The sequence below is a fragment of the Podarcis pityusensis genome, assembly GCF_964106645.2.
Source record: "Podarcis pityusensis genome assembly, chromosome: 4".
Classification (NCBI taxonomy): Eukaryota; Metazoa; Chordata; class Lepidosauria; order Squamata; family Lacertidae; genus Podarcis; species Podarcis pityusensis.
Window position 1 is genome coordinate 21,208,069 of NC_138027.1, and position 13,307 is coordinate 21,221,375.

Sequence of the window (13,307 nt, forward strand, 5' to 3'; positions counted from 1 at the left end):
TTAGGTTGAGTGATAGTGGCTGCCCTGACATCACCCAAGGAGCAATAGGGAAGTGAGGATTTGAACCAGGTTGTCTCCAGAGATAAAAGCAGAGGCATAGCTGTCAAGCGTCCCTTATTTGGTGGGACAGTCCCTTCTCCCAGCACCACGTCCCGCTGCTGTCCCTTATTGATGAGGCTTCATTTGGCTGCTGGCTGGGCTTTATGCCTTTGGCTCAGAGGGGCTCAGAAGTTGAACATAACCTGTGCCTGGAAAATCCCTTATTTTGGCTGCTGATCCCTTATTTTCAAATCTGTAAGTTGACAGCTATGGGCAGAGGGGTGATCTGTGGAAGGAGGATGATGATGAGGAAGCAACAGGCTACAATCCCTGTTGAGCTTAGAGTGACTACAATCACCCACTTGCAGTGCGGTTCTACTCTAAATTAGAGTTTGCTCTGCTTCCTCTGAACAGCCAGGATAAATCTACATAGCCTTCTTCCTTGTTCCACCATCTTCCTTCTTTGGAGGCTCCTAGGGAGGAAGATGTGGGGGCTGGCCTTTCATCACAAAAAGATCCCTAGGCCACCACCCTATGGAGTGAAAGGAATTTTCTTTCATGCAGTTCTTTAGTTTTGACTTTTATCCAAGATTTGGGACATCTCAGAAGAAACGTCTACCATGCTGGAAATGATAGTTGCAAACAAAAATTACGTAATCAGAAACAAAATGTAAGATGAGCCCCGCGAGGGTATACGAGAGTCTTATCTAAGTCAATTCCTTTCATCTTAAGAACAGTTATTTCTTGGAACTCAGACAGATGCTGAATTTTAAGGAAGAACAAAACCTGGTCCTCTTTTTTTGGCAAGTCCACAACAACTTCCAGGCTTTTAGAAGTGTTCACTTTATAATGTTGCCAAATTATTAAAGAAACTAGCTCTGCATTATAATACGGGGCTTTCCACAGCTGCTGTTAATACTACATTTGCAAGTTGTTACATTTCTCAGCAATCTTCAAATGCCTGCAGGGTCTAGAGATGGGGTCACAGGCTGGATAGTGAATTATTATAGCAGCATTGTTCCTACTGGACTATGTCACTAGCAAAACATAACTTGATCCAGGCTCAGCTTTATCAGCCAAGCGTTCAGCACCAAAAATCAACTTGAGAAATAAACAAAAAATGTTTGCCATTTTTTTTAAACAAATCCAAACAGATGCATATGATTAAAACAAGAACTTCAAGTATTCCTGTATTTTTATTCCATGGCAAAGGAAATTTTGGCCAGATACAGTAAGCCAAACTAGAATTGGCTTAGCTGCCACATCACACTGAGCTAAAATGACTGGGGAGGAGCAAAGCAGATACAGGCTGGATCTACCCCCCCCCCGGGGGGGGGGGAAACCGCTATAAATAAGTCATAAATTAAATCATTATAACAAAAGAAAAAAACTCTATGTAAAATCGCATAGACAAAGTTTTGTGCTCTACAGTGCCATCTGGTGTTGAATGTTTATAACGCTGTTATAGCATTGTAACATGGCTAATGTAGCTGAGCCCATAGTCTCCTCCCTGGGAGCCAGCATGGCCATCCTAAGCCACGGTTTGGTGTTCCGGGGTTCCATCAAACTCCAGCAGCAACACCCTCAAAAAATGAACCTAAGGAAGGAAAATGTAGGTGAAGGGTTAAGCAAAGGAGACAGGGTTCTCAGTGGGCACCAACTCTTTTAGAGCTGTGGGCACATCTGGATTTTTGAGCTAGTGCTGTATATGATGCTGTCAGCAGCTCCCGGCTGGTTGCCCAGGAAATTATAAAGAAAAAGAAAAGTTTCTGACAGTTCTTTTTTACTTCAATCTTTACAGAGAGAGGCTATAGAACCTACCTTCTTGGATAATGGTGTTGTCCTGAGTGAATCTCCACCCACCTTCTCTCCCACGTCCTCATTATCTCCTCTATGGGTGGTGCTGTGTGCCCTCTGTCTTTGAGCTCTTTGCTCTCCCATGATTTCCCAACTTTCCCTCTCATCTGCCTCTGAGCTGTGACCTCCCACAAACCACTGTTGTTAATCTATACTCTCTTTTTTTTTTTTTTTTTAAATAATATTTATTAAAATTTTCAAAAATACAGAAAGTAAAAATTAAAATACATTCAGAACCTTATTTTCATGTATCCACTTTCTGGGACTCCCCCCTTCCCCCACCCCTACCATATTCCTTTTTCATGTTGTTGGCTCCACAAGCTCTCGGTTCTGATTAAAAACTTAATTTGTTTAGGCCATTATTCAAATTTAAAATTTCTACACTCCTCATCAATACCCTTAATAAAAAACCAAAAATTTCTTTCCCAAGGCCCACCCCATTTTTATTCCACAATTTCCCTTTTTTTTAATAATAAAGACACCCCACATAATAAAAATATCAGAAATAAGAAATAAAAGGTATAATAGATGAAACAAAGCCAGTTCCAAAAAAAAAGAAGTTGACAAGCCTTTGGATTTTAGTTCTCCCCCTCTGTCCCCGGTTTAATTTCCCCTTGACCACCAAACCATGTTATCCGCCTGGAATTCTTACAATCCATAAATCGCCTATTTCCCCCAACTCCTTGCTGGCTTTTTTTTTTTTTTTTTTCCTTTCATAATTATTTTTTTAAAACACTTAACTTCAGATCTTTAATAAAGCTCCCCCCATTGTTCTTTCCAAATTGTAGTCCAGTTTCCTCTTGTTCCGCTGCTGAAACGTTCTAATTCAGAAGCTTAGTAAGTCTGCAGGGATTATTGTTATTCAGGAACAAAAACTTGCGTTCAGTCCCTTCCTTTCTTCAATAGAAAATTCTATTGTCTCCTTTAGCTGAACACCCTGTAGACAAAATATTATTTCCGTTTTGCAGCTTTCCCAGAAGATAACCAGTCCTGTAAAATTCCAATGGTATTTTTCCACTTACAACCATCTTTGTAATGTCCCGAAACTCCTCTAGGGGGATTGTTGTAACTTTGTTTTCTCTAGTCCAAAAGTCCGATTGTTATCCATGTTTTCGCCATTTTGTATCCAAGTTTTAACAAGTTGTAGCAAATTGTAACAAATTTAGCCAGCAAAGTTCTCATAATAAAATCCTCTCTGCTTTCCGACTTTGACAGCTACTTTGACCGCTGTCAAAATCTCCGACTCTTTTCACCAGGCTCTCTCTTCAATCACCCCGGTTCCCAGGGGGGGGGGGTTACGTTTCTTCTCCCTCAATTCGTCCTCCAGCACAGTTCTTATAATTCCCCATCGTGGAATCCTTAGTTTTTATCAGCAATACAAATCTTTTTGGACCTTGGTTTCCCCGTCCTTGTCTTGAAAGGTTTACAATGGGGGGGGGACTGACTTCCTTTTTGGATCCCCCCCCGCTCGTGTCCAATTCGAAAAGAAATTCTTTTTTTTCCTCCTTTTAAACCCAGTTTCCAAATTACTCACGGGTTGTTGTTAAAAAGTCCGAATTTTCAATGGAAGAAGTCAGCGCTCTCCGCCGGATGGCATGCGGCTGCGCTCGGCAGGGATAGCAGAGGACTCAAAGCACCACGCTTCTCCCCGGCACCCGATCCGTAGCCTTTAAAAAGGCTCCTTCACGAGTCGGGAGGGCGCTGACGGTGCCAGCCGAGTCTCCATGTCCACGGCCCTCGTGGCCGTGGTTTTTAAGGGTCCCCGCATCGCCGGTGCGGTAGGACCCAGCCCCTGCCGAGCAGGCTCCCTCCGGAGCTCGGAGGGAGTCCGCCATTCGGCGATGGCGCCAACCCGGAAGTCTAATCTATACTCTCTTCCTCTTCCCTGGAAGAGTCAGAATGAGGAGGTGGTCTCCACCATGCCTCCTCTGCCCAGTCCCTGACAGCTGCCCTCTCTAGAAATTTTTCCTGCATCCTACAGATTAGTCCCCTTACAATCTACCCATTGAGAGAGAAGGAAGAAAAGTACGTGCAATGATGCACAAACTCTTTGCTTTTCCAAAGGATCTGGGTAAAAGTCAGAACTGGTAGAAATGCCATATTTGCCACTCCATAAGACGCACCTGACCATAAGACGCACCTAGTTTTTAGAGGAGTAAAACAAGAAGAAGTATATTCTGAACGAAACAGTGGATGTATGATTTTTGTGGTTCATGCTGTGGCCACAGACATGTGATTTGACGGTGAGTTTGGGGTAGCCCAATGCAAAAATCCTGAGAATCCATGTGGATCCGTGCTTTGTAACCACGTTTTTGCACCACTGCGACCCCATGAAACAGTGGATGCGTGTGTTTTTTGGTGCAGGCTGTAGCCATGGACATACTATGTGATCTGGTGGTGAATTTGGGGTGACCCAATGCAAAAAATCCTGAGGATTCATGTGGATCCGTGCTTTGTAACCACATTTTTGCGCCATTGCAGCCCCACGCAACAGTGGGTTCGTGGGTTTTTTTGGTGCAGGCTTGGAAATGCTATGTGATCTGATGGTGAATTTGGGGGTGACCCAATGCAAAAATCCTGAGGATCCATGTGGATCCGTGCTTTGTAATCTTGAGTCTTGAAAAGCACATAGAACTGAAAGAGGAAGTGGTTGTCCAAATGGAACCAGGGGCAGGGTAAGCACACTGGTGGAAGCACCAGATTCACAGGGGCAGTCGCCGGTCCCACTGATACACACCTTAAACCTGCTGCCCTACCCCAACCTCATCCAGGTAAATAGCAGGAATGCAGGCATCGAAAGAGCAACTCTGTAGGCTAGTCTCACTTCTCGCATCCCAACTGGTTAGCAGTTTCCCATTGCTCATTCAGACATTGACTGTTGAGGCAGTTCCATCTTCAACTCTGAGGGAGTCTTGTGCAAAGTCCTCCTCTTTTGGTGGACTTTGGCAAGTTTACCTAGCATTGGTGGTGGGTGGCAGTGCTCCGGGCAGCAGCAGGTGGCTAGGGGCTATGGTTTCCATTTCCAACAATGAAAATGGCAGCTAGGCCCAGAGGCCTTTAAAAAAAAATGGCGGGCCCAGGACAGGTGTCAGCAGTAGACCCTACTAGGCTGCTGGGGCCCTGGCAGCTGCCGAAGGATGTTAGGTCCTGATGCCAGTTCTGTATCAATGGTACTGTGCTCACTTGAAATCACTGAACTTGTTGGCTCTATATCTATAGCAAAGAAGATCATCATATGTCGTTACCCACCTCTTCTCATAGACCTGAGTGTTTCTATGCCCCTATAAGCCGAAGTTTGGCCAAGCCATAGCTGTCAAGCGTCCCTTATTTGGCAGGACAGTCCCTTATCCCAGCGCCATGTCCTGCTGCTGTCCCTTATTGATGAGGCTTCGTTTGGCTGCTGGCTGGGCTTTCTGCCTTTGGCTCGGAGGGGCTCAGAAGCTGAACATACCTGTGCCCGGAAAATCCCTTATTTTGGCTGCTGATCCCTTATTTTCAAATCTGTAAGTTGACAGCTATGGGCCAAGCTGAGATCTGGAACATGGGAAGAAATATCTTTAAAGAGGTGCAGACTGGCTTTCACTAATTACTGAGTAATTAAAACAAGCCCCAACACATTATTATTTAAAATAAATAAAAATTCAGGGTTATATGTCACCTGGTGAGACCGGCACAATAAAACAGGAGAAATTAACACAAATCATACAACTCAATAAATCAATAAATCCAGACCAGCAATAGTTAAAATCAAAATATTGCATTCCGTACAGAGAGGCACTAATGAAATATCCATCAACTCATCTAGCAAAGCTCACTCCATCAATAAAAGCTCTAGTCTAAACCAACCCGAATGCCATTGCTCTGCCATGGTAGCTAATGCAACTTGAGTCTTCAAGTATACCTCTGATTGCCATTTCCTACAGGACAAATATGGAGGGTTACCCATTGTTGACTTAGAACTCTGGTCCACAGAATATACCATAGGAAATTTGTTAGTCTTGTTATGAAAGTTATTCTCTATATAGAGAGATGGCACTAAAGCACTTGAGGAAAGTATTAATAAATCAAAATTGATTGGCACCATCTTGTGAACGTGTGTGTGTTTGTGTGTGTTAAAGTTGTGAATCCTGGTGTATACTATTTCACTAAGATGATAAGGTGCTTCTTAGCCCTATGGCCAAAATAGATTCGTCTGATTTTGTATGTCATATCCCCAGTGCTATTTTTCTAGAAAAAGAGGTGTTGGAACTCGCCATGAACGCCTCCCTTGTTCTCTTATAATAGCAATGACTGGAACTGAGTTCCGGCTTAGGAAAAAAAGAAAAACCCTGCATATCCCCAAGACTGTTGCTTATTATATTGCTTTTATTGATGGCACAAGTTTAACATCTTTTTTCTCCTTTCCATTACGTATTTTGCCAGTAGGGTTTCTGGGTCTTAAAATGTGAAAATGCTCAGGAAATTATGGCACCTGCAAACAGTTTATATTTCTTTATAGCAGCAGCCATGGAAAAGGAAAAGGAAAAGAGGCCAAGTGTATTCTGCCTTGAACAGAAGGGGGAAACTGTGGGGATTCTGACATTTAAAAAGATTTATCCTGCTAAGATAATAGCGAAATGGCAGGCAGTTCACATGAATAAGGTCAGAGATCACTTTAATGCTTTCTCTTCTGTTTGCAACGACAACAAAAATCCTCTATGTAGCCATAAAATCATGGAATCATAGAATTGATTCTCTAAGATGCCTCAGTGGGGGCTGAGCTCATTGTTTTAACGGTCTCCAAGATCTCTGCATTTAAAAATAGTGTTGCAGTTTTTACAATTTTAGAAAGCCTCTTCTCAACTGAGATTACCAGCTTGAAGTAATGTCTTGCCCAGGGGTGCCATTTTCAGAGGGCAACAAAACAGGTAAGTATTAGCATGGTGACATACTTTCAGTTAAGGGATCTGTAAAGGGAACGACACCCAAAAAGTGTCAGGAAACCAGAGCCCTGTGGAGCATTTTATCAGGACTAAAGGAACAGTTTGTTGTTGTTGTTGTTTACGGTTTTGTATTCAGGGCCAACCCTACCATTAGGCAGAATAAGGCAGTTACCACAGGCAGTAGGTGTTGGGGGAAGACGGCAGCAGGGTGGTGTTTGAGGACAGAACTGTGTGCAACACATGGCCTGGCCTGTTCCCCTCAGTTGCGGTAGAGGACTCTGCCGTGCTGCCATTATTGAAATAAGTTTTAACAACCAGTTTAGTCAGCTTCTTTGTGTGTGGGGTGCCATCTTGTCCCTAGTTTCAGGTGGCAGAATGTCTTGGGCTGGCTCTGATGGAAAAACCTTCACAATGTGCTACTGTTTTTAAAAACACATTCAGGACAATGCTCTTCCCCTAATTGAATTTCATCACCTTCTATGACAGATATTTGCATTTAAAAAAATCCTTCCAGTAGCACCTTAGAGACCAACTAAGTTTGTTATTGGTATGAGCTTTCGTTTGCATGCACACTTCTTCAGATACCAGTGGATTGTAGAGGGTTCTTAATTCTAAGACCCTTAGGTATAATGTCCAGGTTCTTGCATTTAGTCAGAAAGATGTCAGTCTGTACCTGTGCAAGTTTCTTGGTGAGGTTGATGGACTTCCATTTCATGCAGCTCAATGTGGTGCCTTCCATAGTACGAGTTACAGGTAGGTAGCCGTGTTGGTCTGCTGTAGTCGAAACAAAATTTAAAAATTCCTTCCAGTAGCACCTTAGAGACCAACTAAGTTTGTTATGGGTATGAGCTTTTGTGTGCATGCACACAAACTTATTTGGTCTCTAAGGTGCTACTGGAAGGATTATTATTATTATTATTATTATTATTATTATTATTTTGACTATAGCAGACCAACACGGCTACTTACCTGTAACTAGATATTTGCATGTCTGGTATGATGCAAGCTGGTTCTACATTTCCGCATAAGCTTTAAAACTTGGCGATAGAACATTCTAACTTCACAGTTAGAGAGTTTACTGAAATGTTCATAGAATCCTATAGGCACTGGCTGCCTATAGCTACTTGCTATAGCCCCCAGTCATGGTTTGCAAGCTGAGGCTCTGGTGGAAAGCTCCATGTGTGCAGAAGCTTCCATATTCAGTGGTGGGGAAGCTCTGCATGTCCAGGGAGAAAATCTATGTGGAATTTCCCAGCACTGAAGTGGCAAGGCAGCTTCTACTTACAAGGAGCTCTATCTTTGGACTGGGGCTGAGGGAACTACTCTGTGGCATTCAGTTCAAAGATTATGACTTCCCATTGTGCCTCTTTAAAAGCACTGAATTGAAGCTTACTGTCTTCCGTGATAGAGTTATGTACTGTAGTTCTAAATCATAAAATAAAACCTAAGCAACTTAGCTGGGCCTACACAACCCTGGGTATTTCTGAGAGTTTTGTTTTAAGAAAAATATTTTCATTTCCCCCCATGAACCATCTATAAGTTTCCTCCAGATGGGCAGATGCAAAATATTGTGCGAGAAGAACAATATTGTTTCATTGCAAAATGGACAGCAGCTTATTTTGATACACTGGGTTGCATCTTAATTATACAGCTATTTTTTTTAAAAGGCAGTGTGAAACAAAAGTGTTTTTTACATGGCCTGTTAGATATAGCAAGGAATGCAATGTGGTTAGATTCATAACCAATTTGAGCTTAATTTCAGAACAATGAGAGGCGCTTAAAAATCTCATTTACTTCATTCCTTTTTATTTCCATTTTTTTTCTTATTGTGCTGTGAAATTGTCTATGGATATGGCTAATAACCCTACTAAATAACCCTCTCATGATTAGCTTTTATAGGGTTTTTTAATTGTTATTTTAGGACTATCAACAGCAATTTGCACCTTCCTCAAAAAAGTAAGTGGAAAAATTTTATTCTTCCTGATCCGTAATGGTGAATTTTGGCCAGGGTGAGTAATTCCCCACCCCTACACCATGATGGATTTTGCTTTGTTTTTCTTTTAAGAGGCATGGGAATCTCCATCTCAAGTAAATCTGCAAATTTCTCAATTAACAGATAATTTCTCTAAATAGGCAGAGGACATATCCTGGTACTATAAGGCATTAGAATAAGATTCGTAGACATTCAAGGCAGCATCCAGTATTTCTGTTCTGGTAGTGCAAGATGAGAGCCATTGTGGTGCAGTGGTTAGAGTGTTGGACTAGGGCCTGGGAGAGTTCAAATCCCCACTTACAGTTAGGCCTCTCAGCCTAACTTACCCATTACATCTTCCTTCCATCATGCATGTGGTTTCCAAGCAACCACCTGCCCAAGCGGTGCCTAAACCCAGACCTGTTAAGTTTCAGGAATCTGGTGGCCTCATGAGTCATCAGCCCATGCCCTGGGATATAACTAAAGAATGAAGGACGCACACCATCCCATCTCCAGAACCAGTGTGGACAACATGAGAATAAACAGCATTAATTTAAAATAGTTTCATATTTATGCATGGCTGCAAAGGGGGGGGGGGATAAAATAAAACATGGATCTGCTGACACATTTAGCACAATTTATTTTCTGTTAGTAGGAGCAGTTGTTGCATATTATTAAATATGTGTGTTTATTTTATTTATGTCCCACCTTTCATCCAATGCTTTCAAGGCAGTGTACATTATTCTTCTCATCCCATCCCCTTACAATCATCCTTACAGCAACCCTGTGATGTAACTCAGTCTGACCCAATAGTGACTGACCCAAGGTCACCAAGGGAGCTTCATGGCTGACTGGAGACTTTCCAGACCCAGTCCATCCCTCTAACCACTACACTCGTCTTATGACACCTTACGGAGTAATATAAGTAAAGGACAGAACCCTGCCCCAATAAGCTTACAGTCTGCATTAAGATCATTTGAGGACAGTTCTCTGTTACAGTGGTACCTTGGCTTCGGAACTCAAACGTTTCAGTTTTCGAGCGCCGAAAACCCAGAAGTAAATTCTTCCATTTTTGAACGCACCTTGGAAGTCGAAAGGCTTCCGCTGAGATCCCCCCCCCCAATTTTCTCTATTGAATTTGCAGACTGCCCTTTGCGCCTCTGTTCTTGAATGTTTCAGAAGTCGAACCGTCTTCTGGAACGGATTACGTTCGAAAACTGAGGTACCACTGTATCTATACCTTCCAGCCACTGTGTCATAAAATCACAGAACAGTAGAGTTGGAAGGGACGACACAAGTCACCTAGTCCAACCCCCTTAAATGCAGGGGGGTTGCCCAAAGTGGGGCTCAAACCCACAACCCTGAGATTAAGAGTCTCATTCTCTACTATCTATGCAGGTGGTCCTCAATTTTTTAACAAATTAGAAGTGGGGAGAACAAGGGGTGGTGCTATCCACCTAACATGTTCTTGTCAGCACAAGGATTTATCCTTGGGCAATGGAACTCCTCCCTCTCCACATGCCCCACATCCTCCCCAAATCTGCCCCACAGGGTTGATGGAATACGCAGAATAGATTTAGGGGGCATACAGGAAGAGAGGGAGAAGTGCCACCTTGTGCTGACAGAATGAGTAACTTGGTGCTATACTGGATGCAACCCCTTATATACAGAGTAGCATTTTGTTTTGACTTTCAGCATGATGGAAAGAGAGGTTGAAATCTTCAAGAAAAAACACCCCATGAACAGTACTTCGCTGGAAATACTCAAGGGAAGGGAAGGTGTGGGTTGAGGTACTAACTGGAAACAAAACTGTTGTCATCTAAATGATTAATTGGAAATCCATAATAAATATCTCTGGTTCAAAAGCAGTTGCTTCCTGGAACAAAGGAAGCAAATGAACAGTCCAGCCTTGCTCTTTTTCCTCTCCCTCTTGATCACAAACCATAATTAGAGTACTTGTATAAAATTACATTTGTCAGATTGCCTGAGAAACGTAGCCCCAGAGGCTTTATCCACAAAAAAAGCAGAGTGTTATCGCTAACACCACAGCCTGTATTCCTGTATTTTGAGTTCCAGGGACAGACAAGTAATTACATTATCTGTATTCACTATCTAATACAAATTTAACAGCCACTGAAATGAGGCTCAGGTCAATTCTGTTAAGAGACAGTTGTGAAACCTCATAATTAGTTGGCAAGGATCTGCGTAACAACCCCCCCCCCCAAAAAAAAGGTGCATGAAAGGCAGTAAAGGACAAAATGTGTTTCCAAAACAGCTGACCCATAAAGATGCTCTCCTTATGTACAGGGTGGTCCACAGTAATGAGTTGGCATCATCAGGGCAAAGATATAATCAGTACAGCGGTAACGGCCCAAGAGCCCCCTCTATCAGGAGAAGATGGAAGATGGCAAGGACTAGGAGCAAGAACCACCTAAGGACATATCCTCCATAGTAACACTCCCACTAGAGCAACGTTTCCCAAACCTGGGTCTCCAGCTGCTTTTGGACTACAACTTCCGTCATCCCTAGCTAGCAGGACCAGTGGTTGGGGTTGATGGGAACTGTAGTCTAAAAACAGCTAGAGACTCAAGTTTGGGAAACCCTGCACTAAAGCATGGTTGGAGAACATGTGCCCCCCCCCCCCCCGGACTATATAGCTCCCATCATCTCTGACCATTGGCCATTCTGGCTGTGCCAATGGGAGTTCAATCATAGAATTGTAGAGTTGGAAGGGACCTTGAGGATCATCTAGTAGTCCAATGCCCCGTGCAATGCTGGAATCTCAACTAAGTGTACACAACGGATAGCCAACATGTGGAGGACAACACACACTCCCCATGCCTGCACTGGAGGAGCCACAAGGGGCAAGTGGTGCCTCCATCCTGTACCTTGCCCTATTCTCTTGATTCCAATAACTCATCTCCAGGACACTGGCAACTCAGTGGGGCACTCTGTCATGTCCACGAGGCAGCAGGAGACTTCAGGCTGAAGCATGCATCCTTTAATAGGGTGCAGCCCTTTTTAGCCCACATAGTCCTCCACCATCTACTGATGCTCACAGTTGGCTCCAAAATCTCACAGAAATAACACTCCAAACTCTACTTACTGGTTTGTCTTTAATCTATCCTTACCTTTTAACCAGGCCTATGGTGAGTTGTCCATGGTAGTGACCAGTTGAAGAGTACCCTGGCCTGTTGCTTAACCCATATCAGCAGGCCCTTATAGGCTTCAGCCTGGAAACTTTGATTTAAATGAGGAGCCTTCCAGCTCTTTGTGGGCCACAAAACACGTACATCCAGAATACGTTTCTGGATTTGAGAGCTCCTTTGCTTATCTGGAACAGCTTCAATTCTAAACTTTAATCTCAGCAAAATACAGTCACTGACAGAGGATGAAATCCCTGCCTTGCATGTTTACATGTTGCATCATGGCCAACATTTTTATTAAGCAAGGTCAGTGTGCTTTAAACCTGCTGTTCAATGTCTACTGGGCATTAGATAGCATCAGACAATGTGGTGCCATGGGAATTCTATCCACCGTGATTTCAAGAGCCTCTGCTAAAGGAGCTATCTGATTCCCATTGTTAGCGACCCTGTATTTCCAAAAATTGAAGTTCAGTCTTGTTTGGAATTCATTGATACATTCATTGACACACTGAGGTAACCTTTGCCTGGTCTCCTCTGTGGGTGGAGCAGGGATGGATCTCAGAGCCCTGATGCATGTTGATGACATCATGCATGGATGCCAGGGTCCAGAAGCCTCTAGCCCAGTCTAGGGTAGTTTGTTGCAATATGAAGCCCAATGGTGTCAGGTAAGTGCTCTGTTTTGAATTCCACTGTTATCCTAAATTCCATGAAGCAATCTCCCTTAGATATCTGGTGGTGAGTTCTCTCTAGTGACACTGCCTCTAACATAATATCATAAACAATAAGGTAGCCTAATCATCTGGGCATAATCCACATATAATTGAGCACATTTTATGTTTCATTGTTTTTAATGGGAGTGCTTGAATCCCTTCCATTGGAATCAATATGTTTAACTTTGGTTGAATTGTGCATCATACAGCTATGTTTGGGACAGTTGTAACAAGAAGTAGAGATTTGCACCAAAGCGGGGAGGGGGGGCTGATCTTGCATTTTGTACACCTATTTAATTCACACTTTACCACCAGACTTTAATGCTAGTACAAGAGCTGACTATTTCAGCTCAAGGGAACTGAAATTTAATACCCGTATTTTGAACAACAAACAATCATGCCTCTCTGGCTGCTAAAGAAATTGAATCAAGGGTCTTTTTCTTTTTTACTGTCTGTTATAAACTGTAGGGGAAAGGATGCACACAATCTAAATTCTATATCCTGGCTGCACTTTATCACCACATTGAAAATATGTGAATAGCCCCTTCTCTCTTTTTTTATCGGTTTACAAAATCATATTATCCTTACTTAAGCACCGAGCAATAAAGCTGCCCTCTATTGGAAAAAATGCATTTTTCCCTCCCCAAATTTGTTTGCCAGC

At 42.9% G+C, this 13,307-nt stretch overlaps 1 protein-coding gene and 1 long non-coding RNA gene across 6 annotated transcripts in view; both read left to right on the forward strand.

Moving 5' to 3' along the window:
- GRIA4 (glutamate ionotropic receptor AMPA type subunit 4) overlaps positions 1-13,307 on the forward strand; it is a 214,051-nt gene that overhangs the window by 190,066 nt on the left and 10,678 nt on the right. The window lies entirely within an intron of this gene.
- LOC308475457 lies at positions 1,600-5,136 on the forward strand. Its single transcript, XR_013985216.1, has 3 exons — positions 1,600-1,738; positions 1,816-2,039; positions 3,756-5,136. It is a non-coding gene; the product is annotated as an uncharacterized lncRNA (long non-coding RNA).